Below are 23,339 nucleotides of genomic sequence, written 5' to 3' on the forward strand. Positions count from 1 at the left end.
CCTCACCACTCATGACTCTCCCGTGGCTGTCACCTTTCTTCTCCCCTTCCGGACCGCCGGCAGCAGTGACTCTTCCTCCAGCCAGCACAGGCACCGTGCCCCAGGCTGGCAGCATCCCCTCCCCAGATACCCGGTGGAGAAGATGGGTTCTCAAAGGGCTGAGGCTCACATCCCCCTGCCACCAACAGCAATTTCTGAGAAACCACCACGCCAGCACCCAGGCAGGAAACCCAGCCTCAATCTGCTTACTCTGCAGCTATGCATAATTTTCTGCTGGATTACACCACTTTTTATGACTTAATAAAGCTTTAACCCCTATCAATAGGCATTAGTGTTCTAATCTTCCTAATCTCCACAAAAATCCAACCCTAAATACCAAAGTGGGCTGTTTGCAAGTCACTCCAGCCTCTTGTTAGCTGGGAAAAGGCAGGAGGAGTTGGAATGTGGCTCAGCCTGGCTCTCCAAAGCTCCACCGTGCTCACTCTGGTGCTTTCATTGGATGAGGAATACGTGTGGGACATCAGGTGCAGGTGAGCTGCATGAAGATCCACTCCTCATGTCCCTGCCCATAAATTAACCACATCTGTAACACTGTGCAGGTGTTAGGCATCCAGCACAGGGCTCACTTGCCCAAACCAAGACCAGCAGCAGAGGGTTGACCACGACCAGTGCCTCCCTTATTGGTGCTATTTTTCTCCATTGAAACCATAGACATACACTAGTCTTGCCTGTGAAGGAAATAAAAAAACCCAAAGCCTATAGGAAAGCTTCCCCTTTGGTTACTGAAGATCTACAAAGTCATCTGTAGTATGCTGGGAATTCACACTGTCTGCAAGTTGTTTCTCAGATTAATTTATAGAAAATACTTTTTTCAACTCGGATCTCATCCTCCCCAGAAACCACCCCAGGTGGGAAAGCAAGGAGATCAGAAGGACAATAAAGTGGCATCCATGGCCTTAAAGCAAATAAGTCTCTTGGGCTTTGCTAACAGTGCTTGCTCACCTGAAGGCTCTCAGGATGGCTTGGGGGCTGTTTGCATGGAGAAGGCACTTGCAGAGTTAGAGCATCTCAGCAAGGAGAGCAGAGCCCTGCTGGACTTAATCTCCCACTGCATGTTTCCTTACCCCTACAGAAAACTTACAACTGAGCCAAGAACTGGATCCAAATCCCCCAATTCAGAGTTTTAAAGATCACAAAGTCATTGTTCTTCTCTTTAAAAAGAATAATACTCGGAGTTAGAAGCAATTCTAGCACGGCTGTCTGGCTGTTGTAAATTATACCAAGGGATTTGAACTAACCACAGATGCAGTTCTTGTGCTTACAGCTTACCCAAAATAACAAGGAAGATTCCTGCCTGCTTTTCACTCATGCCATCCTACCTATACTCACTTTATCTGATACCTTTGGAGGTTCCCATGCCACAGCCACACTGCACAGGGCAGTGGGGATGAGCCCCCACATTAGCACAGGACTAGCAGGGCTCAGTGGAGAAGGTGGCCCAGAGGGGGTCCAGCCCTCATGGTCAGGAAAGGCTGGGAGACAGCAGGAGGACCAGATCCCCAGATTTCCATAGTACTTGAGCTTAGGGGAAAAGCCTAACCATTGTCCTTTCTCCAGCACTAGAAAACTGCCCCACAGCGGGGCTGTTCCCCAGCTGTTCCCCTAGCCCAGGCAATGCTCTGCTCTTGGCCAACACCTGCTCCAGCTCCAGGCACAGGTCTCCAGCTTAGAGGAACAACCAAGACCTGTGAATGAAGGCAGCTTCACCAGGACCACCAGCCTGTAAGGGAGAGAGAGGTGTGGGGCTGCCAACTAAAATGTTTCACCCCATGCTGCTAAGGAAACATCAAAGCCCTTGAACATGGGGAGCACGAGCAGGACATCTTTTCTCACAGGAGTGCTGAAGAGACATTTCCAATCTGTACTCCACCAATCCCCAGTTAAAAGTACACTGTTAGAGCTTAGTAGATAATTTTTATTGTTTTAATAGTGCAGCAATGCTGACCACCTGCAAGGCCCCAGTGACTTTGGTGGAAGCTGGAAATCCTGCCAGCTACATTTATAATCTGAGATCAATAGCAGAACAAAAAGGACATCCAGAGACCTTAGTAAAGCACCAGCATGCTCAGTGAAAGGCAACGTGACTGAGGAAAGGATTTGGCCTTGAAGGTCACATGACAAAAATTAAATTTTTTAAACACTGTAAGAGACCCCATCACTTCTATCAGGAGCAGAAAGGAACCAGTAACTCCTAAAACAAACCCCAACACTTCCCTAAGAGGCTGGCTGCAGGTCTGCAGGTGATACCACCTGAGAAGGGCTCTGGCAGGTAGACACCATGGTCCCTTCTGAGAGTGTAGGGTAAATATCCAGAAAGTCTGAAATGCTTATTACCTACAAAGCAACATCATTTCCTCACTTATGGCTGTACTGCACTCCCAAGTCTAGATGATGCTGGCTTTTATCTTTCAAGCTACCTGGCTTTTGGCAGCGAGCAGCTTCTCTGAGCAGCCTTTGTCAGAAGACATTGGTGCAGGTAGCACACCAGTTTCTTCATAAAAAGACTTATTTGGTGGCTTATATTTCCCTAAACAGAAAAAGCAGTGGAGCAGCAAGTACCACAGGGTGCAAGTTCTGCCAGGAGCATCTTGGGACCCTGTGGGCTCCATCCTATAGAGCAGGGACATCCTGAGCCAGCACAGGGAGCAACTACCATCAACCCCCTCCATGGCTTGGCCAGACACAGGCAGCAGAGCTTGAACCATGGCTATTTGTTGAGCTTGTGTTACACCCAGTGCCAGGACCACTCCTGCTCCCACTGCACAAAGAACCAGGGGCTCCTCCAGCCTGACACCTCCACCCCACTCCCATTCCCTGGGAGGGAAGGAAGGAAGGAATTACTTCACACACACAGAGCTGGTGTCCTTGGAGTGAGTCATCTGCTCCCTGGGGAGGCCATGCCTCACTTCCCAGTGTCACATCCCAGCAGTGCCCCTGCAGCACTGTCCCTTCCTCCAGAACATTTCTTCTGCAGTGGATCTGCAGTGTCTGCTCCCTTGAGCAGGGAGGACAAGAGGTTCCTCACCATGCTTGAGCAATCCATCATCTTCCAGAAGGGAACGGGCTTTGCTAGGAAGCCACTCCGAGGTCACAAATATTTGGAAAAGCAAGGAAAAAAAACACTCCCCTCAACATCCTCCCCCTCACAGGGGGCACCAGTGGGGCACTGGTTTGGCCACCGACAAGGTGGCTTGGGCAGACACGAAGCCCACTCAGCATCCTCCAGGCAACTTCCTCACACCACAGGTTTTTGTCAACAGGGGACCAGGCTCTGCTTTGGCACCAAAACACTGCAGCTCCAGAGCCACCAGGACAGCTCAGCAGATGGCACAGCTTAGATCCACCAAAGGAAATGCATTTGTCCTTTGACTGCTGCCTGTTCTTCAGAAGCAACCCTCATCCCTTCTCCTCAGGAGCAGAATCTACTCCCCTGACACCCCTAGATGGACTATCAAAAAGGAAGAGTTACCTTCAAAAGGGTAAAGCAAAATCCTCTGCACATCACTCTGACAGCTTGCCAGAGCCCCACTCCACCAAATGAGGGGTGCAGATGGATCCTCTGCAGGTCTAGCACGCCAAGAGGCTCCAGTGCTCCTGTGTTTCTCTCACCACCAGCAGCACCATCAAAACAGAATCAGCAGCAGGGGGAGAGGATGAGTTCAGTAAAAAAGAAATCACCTTTGCAAGAGGGAATGGTATGGAGTGAAAAATTCATCTGCCTGGGTCACACCACAGCCCAAGCAAACGTGCTCACATATCTCAAACTCTATTTCTCTCCAGAGTGGCAACCTCTCTCTAGATGGGGAGCTGCCCAGGCAGTGACATCCCTAGGGGTTCACAGCATCCTCCTGGTACAGATACAGCTGCAAAGGGGGTGCTGTGGTGTCCTAGGGGTCCCTGCAGACCTTCTGCACACACATGGTCATCATCAGTGGTGCAATGGAAGAGGCCTTTCCCTGTGCCTTGTGAGCTTCACCTTTTAAACCCATAAATTCTCTTTGGAGGTAAAAAAGAAAGAATTCAGGACACCCTAACTTTGACATGAAGGAAAACTCTTTTGCTGCAGCCCCATTCAAGCTGTGCAGCTGTCTCCTGCAGCTTAATTAATAACAACCCATCCCGAGAAGCTGCTTGCAGTGCCAGCTGTCTCCTCTGTTGGAGGTGCTTCTCTAGGAATAATAGTGCTTTGTGTTTTGATGGGGAAAGGTCAGGAGGACAAGGGGGAGGAGGAAAATACATTGGTGACGCCGGGAATGAGTCCCTCTGGGTCCCCCATCTGCTCCTGGGGTCAAACCCGGGAGATGGGGCACCCGTCCATCAACCCTGGGGAGATCACAACCTAACACCCATCAGCACAGAGGGGCATGGGGAGAATTCAGAGCTGTGCTCTGCCATCCCATCACTGCCTGGAGACCTGGTGAGCTTCCCCCGGAGCCAGCTTGATGCTGTCCAGGACCCCCACAGGGAAATCCCTGCTCTGTCCTTATCAGAAGTTGCCCTGATAACAGCACAGGCTCCACACCACAGGGAGCCAGCCCCAGGGGCCCCTGGCAGCTCTGCTGGGCCACCAGAAAGGGATGGGTCCTGTATCGACTTGGCTTTTGCATAAAGAAGTAAGCCAAGAGGAGGCTGAGAGAAACACAGATGAATGCAGCACACTGGAAGGAAAAAGTAAAAAGGGCTCAGTCCCTGGGTGTGTGGCATAAGATGCTGAAGGCCACCAGTCCCCATTGCCAGGCAATGGCAGTGAGACCACCTCCACTTCTGCTGGGCTATGGAAGATTAGAGCCAAACACCAGACAAATCCCCCTCCACACACCCCAGGTAAAGCAGCCAGGTTTCCAGTTTCTGCCCATAATCACCCTGCTGCAGTAATGAAGTCCTCCAGCTCTCCTGACATGAGGATGCTCCTGTCCCAGCACCAGCCCCAGATGGGCACCGAGCACCTGGGAGCACCCCTGACACCCTATTTGCTCTCCCAGGAGCACACCAGCAGCTCTCCTGCTCTCACCAGCTTGCCTGGCTTCTGTGATCCTTGTGACTTTCATCCCCTGTCCCACTCATCCCTCTCTGTGCCATCCTGTGGCCTGGAGCTGCCTTAGAGAGGGGTAAGTCCTGTCTCAGGGTGCAGGACTCAGGAGTACCTCCCCTTCCACCAGTCTGGGGGAATAAACAGAGAGAAAAATGCCTAAGAAAAGCAGTGTTAGAGCAGGTCTCTATCCCACACACATGCCAACACTGCCTCCTACCCATTATTAAGGTAGGTATTAAGGCTTTGCCACTTCAGTGGCAAAGGCTGTGCAGGGGCAGGACACAGCCCAGAATGCCCCTGCTTCCACCTACAGCTGGCAGAGAAGAAGGTTCCTGTTGCTGAGCAAAGGGCCATTCACCACCAAAATTGTGTGGGATAAGAAAGGGTTAAATCTCTGCAGCTGGGCCAGAAATACTGTCCAGGACAAAGGGAGCCTTCATGTCACCTGCATCCGCCCAGAGCAGAAGAATGGGCCTTAATCCCATTTCCAAAGAAAATGTGGCTTTTACAGCCCAGCTTGGCCAGCCCCTCCAGCAAGTTTTGCATACACAGCAAGTGTTAAACCAGTCTGGGAGGGGACCAGAAAACGGGAAGAGAAATCTCTTTTCTGCAAGTTTGTGAGCAGGGAGAGCTGGGTGGAGACAGCTGGATCCAGGCAGAATCCCTGCAGCAGGACATGGGGACATCTTAGTCTGGCAAGGTCTGATGCTCCCTAGCACCCCAGAGTGACCTGATCTTGGCATCAGTTCTTGTGTGATTTATCAGAGACTGGAGAACCCTGCTCAGCCACAACTGCCACCAGTGGCAATGAGGGCACACAGGGAGGGACCCACAAGCATCCCTACATTGCCTGGCATTTTGGGGACCACATCTTAGGATGATGAGGGTGAGCCAGCATGAGCCAGAGCACTTCAGGGTGGTAGAGTTCTGCCTTTTCCCATGACCAGGACAGGGACTCCAGGGAGCAAAGCCAGGCATCCTGCTGGGAAGCAGGCAGTGCTCACACATGCTATGGATATGGACAATCTTTGCCACTGTCACCCAGCACACACCCCATGGCACTGTGTCCATTCTCCCACTACATTCCTGTAGCGGGAGGAGCCCTTCTTGCTCCTAGGGCTGATCCTGAGGCCTCGGGGTTTAGCCCATTCCTGGATGATGTCCTAGGGCTGTTCCTGAGGCCTCGGGATCTACCCCTTCTTGCCTGCTCCTGGGGCTCCTCGAGCTGTGGGCTTCTCCATCCTCACTGAAGAGTGAGAGGCCTCTCCGTGGGTCTCAGCTGCTCTCTTATTGGCCCCCTGCTCCTGCACATGCTCAGGAGGGAGGCCAGACACAGGTGAACCCACACCCACTCATCAATAACTCAGGGCACCTGGTCCTGTCTCACTACATTTCCCCCTTTTTTTTTTTTTTTTTTTTTTACACAGACATTTACATAGACATTTACATATTTACATCTTTTTACATATACATCTTTAAGGGGAATTAAACATCACACAATTTACATATATTTTTAGGGAGAATTCTCAACCCTTACACATATTTTGGGGAGAATTCTCAACCTTCTTTCTTTCAACCTTCTTTCTTTAAGGGGAATTAAGCATACCCATATATTCGCTCAATGTCAGCCCCTTCCTGGCAAAGTCTCTGCAAGTTGTCTGAGCACTCTTCACAAAGTCTCTGCAAATTGTCCCAGGCACTTGCCCTCTGTTCCGGGGTTTCTTTCCTCATGGGCCTCGGGATTTAACCCTTCCTCATGGGATTTCCCTCCGCTCAAGGGCTTAGCCTAGGCATATTTCACAAAGTCTCTGCAAGTTGCACCAGGCACTTTTCACAGAGTCTCTGCAAGTTGTTCTTCTAGTTATTATTCTCCCTCCTGTATCTGCTCTTCTGGCTTGGTTTCCCTCTGTTCCGGGGTTTCTTTCCTCATGGGCCTCGGGATTTAACCCTTCCTCATGGGATTTTCCCCTCTGCTCTGGGGTTTCCTGTCCAGAGAGCTTGTTGATCATACCTTACAGGGAGGATGTTCTTGCAGTTTCTGTGCCAGCTAGGTTTTCTGCAGGCTGCCCGCATTCTCCACCAGATGTAGCGGGAGGAGCCCTTCTTGCTCCTAGGGCTGATCCTGAGGCCTCGGGGTTTAGCCCATTCCTGGACGATGTCCTAGGGCTGTTCCTGAGGCCTCGGGATCTACCCCTTCTTGCCTGCTCCTGGGGCTCCTCGAGCTATGGGCTTCTCCATCCTCACTGAAGAGTGAGAGCCCCCTCCGTGGGTGTCAGCTGCTCTCTTATTGACCCCCTGCTCCTGCACATGCTCAGGAGGGAGGCCAGACACAGGTGAACCCACACCCACTCATCAATAACTCAGGGCACCTGGTCCTGTCTCACTACACATTCCTGCAGCAAATGAGGTTTGCCAGGCCCTCTGCCACAGCTCTTCCCCATCTCCTCAGCCCCATGCTTTCTCGTGACACTGAAACACCATGTGCCCACTCCCCACAGGATTTTTGGGGAAGCACTCCAGGATGCTGAGCTGTATGGCCAACACTAACTCCTTCAGACCAGTTTTTATGTTTTAACAAACAAGCTGGCTGGACCCACGCAGCCTCTGCAAAGCACCTTCCAAACTGCAGAGATAAATAAAACAGCTGAATTCAGACATAAAGTCACAGCACCCAGCAGGTGTCATGCTCAGGAGAGCTGTCCTTCCCTTTCCCACGTACCAAAGCTCAGCCATGTCCCACTGAGGGATCCACATCCCCAGCATGGGTTTCTCTCAGCCCCCGCACAGCTTTCACAGGGCTGAACGTGGCGACACAGCCATACGGAAATCACAGAATTTAAAACCACAGGCTATAAAAATTTCACTGTGCTTGGAGAGGGGAAGTCTGGATTCCCCATGGAGAGGTGTCCAGGAACTGCTGCTGCCGAGTTATTAACTACCACACCATGAGACCCCGCCATATCTGCATACCTCGAGCTATGGCCAGTGGATGCTAATGAGAATATCCTTGCTTGATGGCTGTAAGGTCACATACATTCAATATACCACCATCGAGTCACCCAGGAGCCCCACAACTATGCTGCTCTTGACATGGAAAATAAAGGACTGCAACTGCAAAAGAATTGAAGGTGTTGCAGCTGCCAGAGCTACTGCATGCCCTCCATTCACTCCCGACAGCTTTTTCCTATCCTGACACGTTCTTAATGCACTCAGGATGCCCTGATAGCAGGGCTGGAAGTGGGGCACACACTCTGCACAGCTGCACTCCTCCTAGATGCTGTATCTTACAATCTGCAGTCACATCAGGACAGGACAAAAGCAATTCTTGCTTTTTGTTTCCAAGGGTGGAACCTGAGCTGCCACTGCTCTCAAAACCAAAGCTCAATGGAGCATTGCTGGCACACACAAATCTCTCATCACCTGCCTCAGGCCCAGGGGGAATTCAGTCAAACCAACCAAGGGTCATTAGCATGAAGGAACCCAAGACCCTCAGCTCCAACAGCAGCATAAAATGTCTTCCCACCCTAAACCTACACCACCAGTCCTGGCTCTGTCTGCTAAACCCACCATCCGCAGCAGGAGGAATTCAATAAAATGAAGCAATTTACATAACACAAGGGATATTTAACCCAAAACTTGCCTGGTGCTGCAGTAAGATGTTCCTCTGCTCCTCTGGTCCATGCAAGCTCACCCTTGAAAGTGGCAAGAGCGAGCCCCGTGCTCCATGCAGGGCACACAGCCACTCAGCTCTCAGAGGACTGGATGTCCATGGCTCCAAAGAAGAATTTGGGGGCAAGATGTAATGACCTGTGATTTATGGAAGGGCAGACAGAGCGCTCTGTGAGTGCCCTCTGGCCCTAAACTATGAAATCTCTGAGAGACCCAACACAGATAGCTCAGTGTCTGCTGAAAGCCAAAGCATGTGGCAGCAATAACAGTCCCCTCTTGGAGCCCAGCTGCCCCCCCTGATCCCCTCAAAGAACTGGAGAGAGCCTCAGCCCAGATCCACCCCGGAATGAAGTATGGTCACACCAGGGATGGGTATAAAAAGCACGGGCCAAAATCCTCTGGCACAAAGCCTTTTCCTGCACAGAGGCTGCTTGCAGGAAGGACCAGTTCTCTCAGCACAGGCAGGAGCAGAAACCTCCCTGACTGCCTCCCAGAAGTGTAAAGTTGCTGGGTGCCAAGGGGTGCCAGGGGAAAAGAGGGATTCCTGTCGGCACAGACAGCACAGAGCCTGGGCTGGCTCTGCCCAGCACCTCCAGACTGCTGCACTAGGGCATGAGGAACAAACCAGGCACTTAGCACTTAGTCCCAGTGTGTCACTTAAACAGAGGTGCATTGGTGTTCCCAATCTTCAGTGATCAGTTCACACACAGCCCTGACAAGCAGGGAGAGAAGAATAAGGCGGTGCCACTAAATTAAAAAAAGAAAAAGGGGGGTGGGAAAGAAGAATAAGAAAAAAAGAAAAGAAAAAGGAAAATAGGAGAGTGGGAGAAGCGAGTTCCGGGCTGCACTGGTTCGCATCTCTGCAGCGGCTCCGCCAGAGCACGGACAGAACCCGAACCCGCTCCCGCTCCTTCCCGAGCCCCGGAACCCCCAGGCTTCTCCCCGTCCCGCCACGGGGCCGTGGCCGGACCTGGGCCCTGTCTTGTCCCGTCCCGTTGTCCCCGCACCCGGGACCCCCCGGCCCCGCACTCACCCGAGCGGCTGCCGCTCCCGCTTGGGGCCGGAGGCAGCGGGGGGCGGGAGGGGGTTGGACGGGGCTGGTTCAAAAGAGCCAATTAAAGGGAAAAGCCCGTGGGGGGTGGACGCTCCCGGGGCGGGGGCAGGCGAGTCCCGCTCCTCGTGAGCTGTCCCACGCGTGGAGACCCGCGGCGGCCGACACCGCGTCCCCTACCCCCGGGGCAGGATGGGGGAGAGCAAGAGGTTGCTTTTGGGGAGTGCTTTCCACCTGGGCACCGAAAGCTCCAGAGAAGGGCCGAGGAGAGGAAGATTCCCTCGTTTGCCGGTGCCCTGCACCCCCCAGCAGCGCTCAGAGGGCTGCTCTGCAGAGGGGGTTTCCCCAGGGCTCATCGGGACCTTCAAGGGCCCATCCAACACCAGGAGGTTCTTTCCCCATTAGTTCACAAACAGCTTCAGGGCAGAAACGAAGGAAAGAGACAACGGTGTCTCTGAAAGGCTCTCAGTCCTTCCTTGCATCACTGGACGCGCTTCCCACGATGCTACGGAAACGTTTTCCAGGGAAAACAATGCCAAAGCCAATCCAGCAAAGCCGACACAGCCACACGTTTGCCAGGCAGGGGAGGCTGCAGCCCCATCCCACTTTCTGCACAGATGCAACCAACCACACCTGGGCCTTCTGCCTGGGGCAGGGCTCCTAAATTCATCCCGGAGCCTTTCACAGACAACACACTCTTCCTCGCTTTGAATCACTAGCACAGGAAGTCCCTTTTCACTGCAGGGCTGTGGGAGCAGGGTGAGGGCAGCCTGCCTGCAATGGGGTCCCACTGACATCTCAGGGAGCCACTCCCCAGGTTCGCTGCTGCCCCATTTCACCTCCACGACCCAGCAGCATCCCTTGTCCTGCTCTGTCAGCTCCAGCCCAGCACATCCCCATCCATGGGGAACCCAAGCAGGAGGCACAGCCAGCTCTGCCTCCTCCCTTAGCACAGGCCTGACAGAGAGTTCTACACCCATGTCTGCATCACACCCCTGGTACTTCCCTCTTGCTAAGCCCCTGCTCTGTTTTTCCCCTCCTTGACCTTCAGCCTCCCCTGCACTCATGGCATGGCCAGGGCTCCAGCTTGCCTTCTCCATGTTTCTTCCCTGGAAGGCTGCAGAGATCCCAGCATTGTCCCAGCCACAGCTTTTTAATTCCCTGAGGCTGGGGAGAGCTCAGGCAGAGGCTTACTCCTCAAGGATTTGGAGGAGGATGATGCACACAGCCCAGTGCCTGCAAGAGCCAAGGATGCTTCAGCACCTATTCCACCAGCCACCCCAGAGAGTCTCCCCCAGCTTCTGAGAAGTTTTGCTCAGTTCCCTTTGTAAAGGTCTCACAAAGCAAACCCCCCCTGGCTCTCTGCCTGCTTCACCACCAGACATGAAAAGCACTCGAGTTTCTCCTCGGGTAACATGGGCAAAAAACCTCCAACATCAAAGGCACCACACAAGAGTTATCCCCCCTCCTCATCCCTCCCATGCAGCAGTGCTGGGGCAGCCTCCCTTGAAAGCACTGTACCCGAGACACAGTTTAAAACTTTTTTTTATGTCTTTGTTTTTTCTTGTTGTTTTGTTTTGTTTTATAAAACATACCCGCAGCCACGATCTGGGGAAACTTAGGGCAAATCTGAGCCACACTTCCCTTTGAGGGACAACAGGAACAGGACGGTGCTGCTGGGGCTTTGCTCACTGTCTGCCTTGTGGTCACTCAAGGAAAAGGGGAATAAAAATTTTCCCTGTGCCAGTCCTTCCTGCTTGTTGCCCAACACTAAAGGAAGCCACTAAGTGTCCTGTAGCACAAACAGGAGCACCCTCCAAGTGAGCATATTCACATGAGTTTCTCAGCAGCCTCTGCAACTTCATTCCTCCATCTGCAAACCAGAAACAACATCTCTCCCCCACTGTGAAGCACTTGGGGATCTCTAGAGCAAAGCAGGGCGAGGGAGGGCTGTTTACCTTCCCAAAACCAGGGAGCAGCATTTACACCCAAACCAACATCAGCCTCAGCACGAAATACCAGGAGAGAGGGAGCAGCAGCAGATGCAGCAGGAACAGCCATGGATTCAGAAGACAAGGACTAGAAAATAGCTCCAAACACCGCAGGGATTTCAAAAAGTCAGAAGAGCACATGGTTTCTTGGCCTGTTTAAGAGTGTTCTTCATCCCTTCATCCCACACAGCAGTTGTTCCTGCCAGATCACTGCCTGCCCGGGCTGCTAGGTTAATTTTATTGCTGGAACACTGAAACAACCTTCATTTGCAGGGGGGAGGTGGGAGGGCTCTGCCGTTTAACACTTGGCTGCTTTCATGCTGTGATTAATATCACCCCATGTGCAGATACCAGATGTTCTCAGGGCAGGCTGGAGCATATCCTAAATTGCACCAAGATGGAATTTTTGGGCAATTTTCAGGGAGTGTTGAGTGCAGGCACTAATGGGAGAGTAGAGATTTACACAGATAGGCCAAAAAGAAAAAAAGCCTGTGGGGTTATGGCACTGGTCATAACCCCTGGGCTGTCTGCAGTGGCATGGGCTGCGCTTCTTACAACCAACAGCTTGTCATTTTTTAGTGCAATTACTCCAAATCCTGTTCTCCAGTGGGTCACAAGCCTCTGATTTCCATCTGCTCACAGGAAGAAAAGACTTCAATTTTGGCCCTGCCTCTGCTTCAGCTTGAGGAGGGAGTTGCTGGTACTGGAACACCAGATCTTTAAGATTCCACCTCTCCCTGCTGCTTCCCCAGGGTCCCACTATGAGCCCACTCCAAAGCAAACCCCCCACACACCAAGTGCCTGACTCCATCAGCATCTCCTCCCCACCCCAAAGGGACTGCCTGCTGAGAGGAGCACCCCAGGCTCACCTACACTGATGTCTGTTTAATTAGAACCAAATCCTATCTCATTTCAGCTTTTTGGAGGCCCTGACACCAACCAGGATGATGTCTCCTGGGTCACTACTGGGTACCAGATGATGGGGCACATCTACTGGTGGGGAGTGGACCTGAGACTGGTGGCCTCTCCACCTCCAGTGTAAGACAACTTGGTGTTTGCTCTAAGAGGAGGAGCCCCTTGCTGTGCTCAGTGCTCACAGGGAAGCAGCTGAAGTGAACTCCCTGCAGCTCTGCTAGAACACAGGGGTCAACCAGGAAACACCAAGGTCCATGTCAGGATGGGATTTGCTGGAGCATTTTCAGTATTCAGAACTACGTGGTGCCCCAAAACCTCACCATGGGAGTTTAGAGACTTTTCTCCTCATGTGGTTTCTTCCTGCTCTGCACCCTTCTTGCTGCTCCCACTCGTGTCCTCAGAAAAGGAATCCAGGCAGTCACAGGACCTCCTGGTTTGCTCTGTCTTCGCCTGGGTTTGGGAGCTTGGAGCTGAGGTTTGGGTCATTCTCAGGTTCCCCAAGCCAGGTCACTCCCATCCTGAAGCACACAGAAGTGGCCAGGCTGTGGTTCACACACACTGGGTGCTGGTGACAACCACCTGCACGGGTGTCACCAGGGCTCATACTACAGGAGACAAAATCGAGAACAAAAAGAGAGTCCAGGCCACAAAAAAACAGTGCTAGCTGTGCCTTCTTGCAGAAGTGTGAAAAGAAGCAACCAAAAAGAGCATTTCCCCTCCCTGCTGCTGGACTCGGACACACTTGCTGCCTTCAGGGAAAGTGTGGGAATGTGTCTGTGTGTCCACGCAGGACATGCAGGGAGACCGTGGGCATGAGAAATCCCACACCCCACGGGGCTGCCTTTTTGTTTCTACTGAGCTGGTAAAGTCTGGCTAAGACCTAAAGGCTGGTTTGGGGGGGTTCATTAGAGCAGGAAGGAAGGGGCAGTTCTCCACAGGCACCCAAGTGAAGTCTCTCTCTGCCTCTCCAGCTTTTCCCACCACAGAACTGTGTTGTGCATACAAAACCATCACTGCATTGTGAATTTACACCCAGAAACCAAAAGCAAAAGATGTCCATTATTCACTTCTTTGAGCAAAGGTTAAATCCAACAAAATACATCAGCTTTCACGGACAGGACAAGCACTTGGCAGCCAGAGGGAAGGAACAGGAACGTGGGAATTCCTCCTACGACTTGGCAAGGAGCTCTTTCCCCAGCACGGGAGCACTCTGGGGTCTGCTCAGCCTCTACCCCTCATTCAAGAGCTCAGTAATCTCACAGGACATTCTGGAGTTCAAGGAGGAGTTTGGATGGATTCAAGCTGCCTAATTGTTGGGGAGAGAACTAGGAGAAAGGCAGGGTGTTAAACCTGGAACTGAGATGTCCTAACCTGCTGTTTGGAGAAACATCTCTCGTTCTACTGAACACAGAAAATGTCTACAGCAAACCAGCTACCAAGTCAGTGATGCCAAACCATAACATGAGGTCTGCCTGTGATCAGCTCCAGGAAAGAAGCAGCGTTAATATTTCCAAGTCCCTCCTTTTATACCTTGAGGCATTAAAAAGCAGCAGCCCAGGAGGATGAGCACGTGGTGGCTCACACGTGGATGGTTTTTTCCTGGAAAAGGCTCTCCCCAGTGGGTGGTTCTGCCCACGCACACTCAGCAAGGGGATGGGCCAGGCCCAGCCCCTACAAGCTCCTGGCACCAGCAGGACTCAGGCAAGCTGTGGCAAGCCAAGTTCTGCTGAAGGACAGATAGGCTGTGGGTGCAGCCACCAATGATGCTGGATGTGCAACGCAAGCTTCTGCCCCAGGTCCAAAACATTCCTGCTGGGTATCTTCATCCCCAGCACCAAGACGGGCCCTGGAGCTCTCTTAAGACCAATAATGCAACTGAACCCCATCCAGCATCCAGCCCCTTCCTCCCTCCCCTCAGCTGCTCCAGGCATCCCACTCCCCAGTGCAGGGCACATCTTGGGTTTTGATGCTCTTCAAGCATCAGGGTAATGGGGCAGCACTGTATTCAGAGATACAGAAGAGCCAAGACATACATACACCCTAAAAGGTACCTAGGCACCTCATTCCATTTTAGCTGTAACACCCTAGACTGGGATCAGCACTCAGGACCAAAACTGTGGTGTCCACATAGCTGTGACAGAGACCAGGAGGCAGATGGTTGCATTTGCTGGGGAAGTGGAGACACCCAAATTAGTAACTGCTACTGAATAGGCTCTCAATGGATCACCAGGAACCATCCCAGGAGCTTCAGAGACAGTCACCTCTAAGAAATCAGAGCTTGGTTTTAGGTACAAATAAAAGAAACATTTCTTCAGACCAACCATGCACTCTTGGGATGTGTTTTGATTCTGGGGTTCATTTGTACCTAATTGTCTCTGTTACACCAAATCCCTGGCTTTAGAGCACCCATAGACCTAACATCATAACAGCACATCACACTTTCTGTCCACCAGATCTTCTCACAGGACATATTCAGAGCAACTGAGCAACTTTCCTGGACACAAACTTGCAGGACAACAAGGGTCATCCCCCCGGCCTTGTCTCCATTTCCTACAAGGACTGGAAAATGTGGCCAGAGGATGCTCCAGACTGGAAGCTCCCCAGGGTCCCAGGAGTGCCCAAAGAGGGGAGACAGCCCCTGCTGGCTCTCAGTACCTGTGTCCTGGCTCTGATGCCCTGGGTGCTGTGCTCCCACTCAGCTTCCCAAACCCTCCTCACAACCTGGCCAGAACCAAGTGGCCACCGAGCTGAGCCCCATCACCCCAGTAAACCAGCACAGCCCAGTAAGGCCACACCAGCTGCTCAGAGCCACTCTCCTCCCCAGGCTGTCAGCTGCAGACACAAGCAGTGGCTTTGCTGTGGCTTTGCTCCGTGATGCTCAGAACCTCCTGAAGGTCACAACCTGTTACAGTCTGAGGTTTTCAGTTCTGCAGGATACTACAGCTCTTGTTTCTGGTATCCTCTTGTAACTGAGAACAGAAAGTGCTGCTGTCTAGCATGTCCCTGGGGGACAGGTCCCCACAGTGTCCCCCAGCCCCCCACATTTTGCTTGGAAAAGACCTTTAAGATCATCAGGTCCCAGCAGACTCTTCCTAGAGCTCCAGCACATAGGACCCAGAGCTTCTGGAAAGCATCCTTCAAATAAATATTTTAACAGCCCTCTGGGTTGCCAGGACCAGGAAAAAGCCAAGCCTGAGGCACGAGAAACAGGAATGCAAAGTTAAGGCATGAAAATATCTGTTTCTTTTCATCTCACAGGTTTTGTGTTTGAGGAACAAGGAGCTGCAACTTCTGACAGCATAGCCAGGCCAGGCTCTCTGGTCTTCTCCCTTTCAGGGGCAAAGGCTGGGGGCTGGCTTTAGCCCTCAGGGGCCACAGACAGATCCAGCACAGCCCCACTCTATCCCATCCCATCCCATCTCACCCCATCCCATCCCACTGCAGGGGGACACACACAACATCTGGGCAAGGCAGTCTCCCAGAGTCTTGCTAAAACTCCCTCCCTGAGCCCCAAATTGCCCATTTATTTCAGATTTCAGATTTCAGATAAGCTGAGTGATCAACTTTAGCTTCCCTATGGGACCTGGGGACCAGCAGGACGAGTGCTGCCTCTGACCCACACGGAGCCTCTCAATGAGGCATTTCCAAACCTCTTCCCAAACCTTTCCCTCCCTCTCCCACTGCTGCAGCTCCAGGGCTCTGTGTCCCTCTGTGGGAGCCGTGGGAAGGAGGGCACATCCCACGTGGGGATGCTCTGGCCCACAGTTGCACAGAGGGAAGGGCTGGGAGGGGGCCCCAGGGTCAGCCAACAAGAAGAAGAAAAATAAATCAAGCACACAGTGATTTACACAGCAGCATTCACTCCTTCCTGTAGACCCACGTTTTCACCACAGCTGCTCAGCAGAAGTTTGGGATGCTGAGCTGCCTGAAGGGTTCCAGGACATTTCCTTTTCCAGTGAATTTGTCCCCCATACACCCTCCCTAAGGGCACCCACAGCCCCATAGAGCTGAGGATGCTGCACAGATACCTGCTTCACCATCTCCATCCCCAAGGTTTGGCTGCAAGATGGGGTGAGCAGAGCAGCAGTGAGCTTTGACCCAGCACCACATGGAACAGCAAAGCCTTTTCATTCCCCCTGTTGTGTGTGATCACCCTCCTGGGCCCTGCACAGTGTTGCAGACATTTAGAGAAATGGGGACCCAAACTGGTCACACCATCTGCTCCTCCAGTCCCACAGTCCCAGTACAGCCCCCCCCAGCCCCCCCCTGCTTCTGTCACCAGGAACCCACGCCAGGACCAGGGCTGCCTCACACTCCCTGAGCTTTAACCAGCCCCAGCACATTGTGCAAGAGCAGTGGGCACCACTGATTTGTTACAGGCCTGCATGCACAGCTTTCAGCCAGCTGTAACTACTTTGGGGATTTAAATCATCAGCTTCATCTTCCCCTCCTCCAAGTTTTCCAGCCAAAGCTTTCCCGGGAGAAAACACTCGGGGAAAAAAACCTGGGAAAACAAACAGGGTGTGCCTAGCCAAATCCATAGCCCAGGGGCTGCTCTGCTTGGGGTTTGGTGTGGTCATGTATGTGCCTTGATGAAAGCTGAGCACCAGCAATCTGCATCACCCAGCACTGAGGGTGGTACTTACCCTCCTCAGCCCTGCTCCTGCCAGGGCTCCCACTGCCCCATGTGAAACGTGGCAGGAACAGAAGGGCTCAAAGAGGCCAGCCAGGGAGGAGGATGCTTGGAGCACAGCAAAACATTCCACTCATGGTAAACCCACCCAAGATGGCACCCACGTGCTCAGCTCCTGCTCCTGGAGCCAGAACAACACCTCCCAAAGTGACCCAGGTCCAGGCATGGGTGTAAAGAAGTCTGATTTTTCTTCCATTATGAGCAATTTTATGATTCTTGGTGACTGTTAAGTGCAAGTCAGTGTGAGTGAGCTCAGACCAGCCCAAGGTGCTGCAGAGAAAAGCTCTGAACTGTACCCCACCTACAGCTCCCACCTCATTCCTCCACTACAACTGTGGGCTCACAGCCACATGGCATAAGCATTTTTAAGCCAACTGACAAAATTTTGAATAAAATCACCTAAATCTCTATGCTCCAGCCAACAAACTGGGGTCTGGAGAAGCTTTACATAGTGGGGCAGTAATCCCCAGCTAGCTGAATTACATCTGAAGATGCAAGACCCATCAGAGAGCGTTAAGAGGGACCACCCTGCCCTCCCAACCTCCTGCCTGCCCTTCCCCACTCTCTCTGCACACAAACACTCTGATTTCTCTTTTACCCTTGTGCATCTCTGTCCTGAATGGACAGCCAGCCAGCTGCTGTTCCCTGCCTGGCCAGGTAGATGGGGCTCATCCAGCACGAAGTGGGAAATTATCTGGGCTGGGTAAGAATTAAGTTGCCTGTGACTGAACCAATAATTCAACGCGGTTTCTGTTGGCGGATGTGGAAGGCTCTGCTCCTGCTCCAAACAAAACAGCACCAACCCACACCCTGATCATCTGTTTCAGACTTTCATCTTCCACGTTGGGCTGGAAGGTGGCAGATAAAGCAGCAGCAACCATTTCATTAAACCCTGTGCTTTCCCACCTCTCCTTCTCTGCCTGCAATCCACTCCGCTGACAATTTGTCCCCCCCCTCCTTTGACCGGTTTTCTCCACACATTTCCCACAAAACCAAAACACAGCAAAACCCAATGGAGCAGGAAACAATTTGCCTATTTTTTCCCCCCTCCAAAGTCAGGGGTGTTGGGGGGCCCCTCATCCTGTCGGAAGCTGCCAGGCACAGGCAGTGGGGGGCAAGAGCTTTCCATCCCATCACCCCAGGGTCACTCTCCTCTGCCCTGCCGGATGTAGGATGTCTGATATTTCTCCAGTTCTGTTTTAACACTCACACCATCTTGGGAGCAGGAAGCTTGAGCCATTTCCTGCAAGGCATCGCTCTGCCCTTCAAATATTTTCAGACTCGGTGCAAGCTGCTTTAAAACCGATCCTGGCAGCTGGAAGTGCAAAAGCAGAGGAGGGGCTTGTCAAAGGGAAAAGTCAGTTTGTGAAACTTAGCCAGTCCCTGCTGCTGCAGAGCAGTAAAATAAATATTGCCTCAGGTAATAAAACAGAAAAAAAATTTTTGCGTGTCTGAAAATGAGAAGGAAAAGCAGAAACTCAAAACAATGTTCTCTGTGTCCCTCCCAAGGGACACAGCACTGCCCCCCAGCAGAAAGCCACAGCCATGTCCCCCCTTGTTTCTGCAGCCAGGGTTTGAGGTTTTCCCAGCTTTGCTCTTTCAGCAGAGCCCAAAGGATGGCTTTGGTTTGCTCACTCTTTAAACGCCCACCTCATAGACTGTCTGACCCACAAATGGGAAGAAATAACCCCAAAGAGACCCTTTTCTGCTGCTCTGAGCCGGAGAAAGAAGCCAAATGTTCATTCCCTGAAGCTCCCACAAAGCAATTTTGGGCCGTGCCTGGCAGACCCAGCTGGGGGGGAGCTGATCCCCAGTCCCACATCACCCTCAGCCAGAAGCAGGCACTGCTCAGCCCTGCCAGAGATTGTGCATGAAGAGGAAGGGTCCAGCCCAGTGCAACATCCCAGAGAGGACCCCGACTGCACTGCTCAGGGGTGTTTGGACAGAGCAGGACCAAGACTGAAGACTTTTGGACGGAGTCTGTGCTGAGCAGGAGCAGCCAGGAAGAGGAGGGAGCCCACACTCCCCTTTCTGCTTGCCCTGAAGCTAAGGGCAGACACAACCAAGAGCACAAACCCACAGATCCCCCCTGCTATCCCTGCAGCTTTGCAGAGGAGATGGATGCAGTGTGAACCAGGCTGGGAGCCATGGGGCCAGGGGGGCAGCAGAGCCAGGTTTTCCTCTCACTTCTTTTTCCTCTGCTCCTCTCCTTTATAACCCATGCTCCTCACTGCTTTCCTCTCAATGGAGAATTAAATAAAGAGCTGGTTTTAATGCACTGTCTGAAGTTTAGAGATGTGCCCAGGTGTCTCTGGGGAGGGGAGACCAGGGAGGTGGCAGATGGTGATGCAGTGCCCTGGGACAGGAAGAGCAGGGTACATCACTGCTGGTGACACCAGGACTGGCTTCAGCCCAACACAAGGAAACAAATAACACAAGAAAACAAATTTCCAAAGGTCCAGTGCAAACATGGGCTCTGGGGAGATGCTGGTGACCAAGAGGGGAGGCAGACAGATGGCAGCCCATCACCTGCTGCTGTCTCTGGCTCTTCCAGCCCAGTTGTCACACCTGAGCAATGGTTACCTCCTCCCAGCTCTTCTCCAAGAAACATGCATGGACATGTGGCCTTGGTACAGGGAAACAAAGCCAAGCCCCAGGACCCATGCAAAGTCCTCTGCTTCACAGAGCTCCCACCCACATTGCTTATCCTGTGGCAAGACTTTTCTGCCCATGAATCAAAGCCATGAAGTAGAGGAAACCCCAAAGCTCCTTCAGGGCTGCACAGGAACCCTTCACCTCCCAACCTTAGGCCATGTGTTCCTGGGCTGTAAATAAACTTTTAATTACTACACAGAAAGTAGGGCAAGGAGGATCATTTCCCTAAGGAATAGGGGGGAGGAACATCAGTATTATAGCAGGATCTCAGGTTTCATCTGACTCCACAATGCAACTCCTGGAGACCTCAGTATGAGCCACACAGGGCATGACAACATCTCTCCTGTGGTCACATCCCACCCAAGTCCAGCTTGTTGTCGTAGTTTCCAGTCCAAACAGGAATCTCTGTAGGGCACAGCTCTGTCCAGCCACCGTAGACCCAGGACCACCAGGTCTGGAGAGAGCATGGCTGGAGCAAGGTCACCTCCCACATCCCATAGAACCACATGGAGCTGAGGTCCAGCCTCTGCAGATGGTGGATCTGCCCTCCAGGACCACCCATGTCTCCCTGCTCCCAGCAGTGATGTGCTGTGTTACCAAGGTCTCCTCCACATTTCAGGGCATTGAACTACCTAAAGCCTGGGAATCAACCTCAGTGCTCAACTGTGTCCTCTCATCTTCTCCAAGGCCACCAAAATGGGTGGGCAGGGTATGCTGAGGGGGGCATGACACTAGGGAGGGCCTCAGCAGCTTGTGAACTTGGCCTCCCACTTTCACCCTCTTTATCTGCCTGTTGGGCTGCAGGAGGAAGCAAGTTCAGCCAGAGTTTGTCTAAACAATGATGTTTTATCAGAAAAGCTGCTCAGATCTACTCCTTTTTTTCCCAGGACAAATCTGGACAATTCCAAGGTAATCTCCATTCTCCTTCCTATCATCACAAGATGGAAGCAGAGCAGGAGGACATCAGGCAAAGAGCATCCACATATTCCACCAGTGCCTGCTCCATCTCCCTCAGCGTCAGCAGTTTCCATCACTCATAAATCAGGAGGCAGCATCCATGCCCACATCTGTTCCCCACACATCCAAAGCTTGCTTTCCAAACCCTTTTTCCCCTCCAAACCACAGGTTTTTCAAATTTAGGAGAAATCGGACTGAAGAGCAGAGTAGACTGGAGAGGTTTTTAGACAGAACCCATCTGATACCCTCCCTCTCCTCTTGGACAGCTGAGGATCCATCTCTCTGCAGAGCCACCAAGCTGGGCAGAGCAGTTTCTCCCATCCTGCACAACCCCACTGCAACTTTGCAACTGGGACCAGCAATTTCCCTATCACCAGCTACAGCTCCAAGAAGAAAGGAACAAAACTGATGCATCTTGCCAGAATTGCCAGCTCCTTGGTACCAAAGCAGAAATGAAGACAATGAGCAAACAAAGAGCAAAGGCAGGATCCTGACCAAGGGGACAACCTTCTTGTCCCTGAACTTATTTCCACTACAGATGAGAGTTATCAATGCCCCAAGTCCATCACATCACACGTGGAGGAGAAGCCTCTACTATGTAGGAGCAGGAGCCTGCACGTTTGTAGAGACTATAACCATGAACTTGTCCTGTGTTTTCATGTCCCAGAGCTCCAGAGAAGGGTTCAGAGGACACCACCACTTTGGTGCATCAGCAGAAAGCAGCACAGCCTCCCACACTAGAGAGAAGAACAAGCAGAGTAAACAAAAATTCCCAGCGAGAATGATACCATGCAGGGGAAGCAAACACAGGCAGGGGCTCCAGCCCATCTGTGATGTCCCTCCAGCTCTGCCCATCACACATGAAACATACCCCAGGTGCATTCATGCTGCCGTTGAAAGAAATGCCCTACAATTTAGGAGCTGTAAGTTACCACACAGCTGTAACTGAGAAAGCTCCTTCCAAGAGCTTATGTGTCATTAACTCTTATCACTGCCCTCTCCTCCTAGCACCATACCCTTTTGGATTCCCATCTAATCTTCTCTGGCTGAGATCTCCCCAAACTGAACTTTCCTTTGAGAGAGCAAAGGAACATCTGTCCCACTCCCTGCACAGCCAGAGGAGGAGAGGAGAGAAGACAGAGCCACCATAAAAAGTTAAAGTCCTATGGATAAGCATCAAAGCCAGTCTGACCCATTCATCTAAGTAAATGATTGTTCATGGAGACCTCTTTGCAGAATGACCTGACACAAGGGGACTGGGTTTGCCACTGTTGATAACAAGGGATTAACAGCTGGGACAGTTCTGTCCTGCTCCAAGCTCCTTTTTCATCTCCTATCTCTTTGACTCTGGGAATAATACACAAAAGTTGTCTCACCCAGAGACATCTCCAACTGAACTGATTGCACAGGCTCTTCTTACACTCAGCAAAGAAAACCAAACCCTTTGAGGACACAACTTACACCAGCCCAAGGGAAGCACCCAGGTGATTAACTCAAGTGTGGCCACCTCAAGTGAAACAGGGTGGGCACCAGGCACTATGGATGCTGGATCCAAGGCATCCCTCAAGAGCATTCCCCACACAGGTCTTAGATGGACAGAGGCTGAATTCATAAAGAGACAAAAGGAGGCAGGCGCTCAGCTCCTACTACACATTTTTGGACCTCATGGAAACACCAGCCAGGGACCACACTAAAAGTACTCCATGGAAAGCTCCTCCAGACCCAGAATTTGGAGAACCCCCAGGGACTGGTAAAACCCCCCAGCTCACACACAACCTGGACACTGTCTCTCGGGTGGAAAAGCTAAAGATAAGTGCAAGCTTATGCTTGTGTTTGCTAGAGCATCAACAGTCTTTGAACTTCAAGGTGCTGAAAGATGCTTTGTTTCAGTCACTCTTCATCCCTGGTGTACAAATTGTCTTCACTATGCAAACACCATCCCACTGCTTCTACACCCAAAAAACTGCAGACAATACAAGTCAAGGAGTCAAGCAACCAAAAAGCCCCATGCTGTCACTCCTCAGCTGGCACAGCAACCTTAGATGGCTTCCTAAAATTATCTGTTTTTCATAAATGAATAAACATCTGCAAACTTTTGTTGTTTTACAAAATGTTTAGGACCAGACCCTTTGGTCCAGCTTTGTCTCTCAGTATGTTTGGTGCTATCTTCACACCAAGATAAAATAATTCAAATGAAAGAAATATTTATGTGTGTGACCCTACAGAAATCCAGGGAATATCTATGTAAAGGCCTGTTCAGAAAAGCAACACAATGAATGGCTCAAATTCACTATCCCAAAGAAAAGCATCCTTCTC

General features: G+C 51.8%; 1 protein-coding gene across 5 annotated transcripts in view; it reads right to left on the bottom strand.

Moving 5' to 3' along the window:
• Positions 1-23,339, bottom strand: part of SEPTIN9 (septin 9) — a 127,623-nt gene that overhangs the window by 24,657 nt on the left and 79,627 nt on the right. Inside the window, exon 1 of one of the 5 annotated variants that reach the window (XM_030461710.1) lies at positions 9,795-9,812. The exons of the other annotated variants lie outside the window; for them this stretch is intronic. The gene's annotated coding sequence lies outside the window, so the exon portion shown is untranslated. Of the gene's footprint in view, positions 1-9,794; positions 9,813-23,339 lie in introns of those variants that run through there. 5 annotated transcript variants of the gene reach the window in all.

The sequence above is a fragment of the Calypte anna genome, chromosome 18 (genome assembly GCF_003957555.1).
Source record: "Calypte anna isolate BGI_N300 chromosome 18, bCalAnn1_v1.p, whole genome shotgun sequence".
Classification (NCBI taxonomy): Eukaryota; Metazoa; Chordata; class Aves; order Apodiformes; family Trochilidae; genus Calypte; species Calypte anna.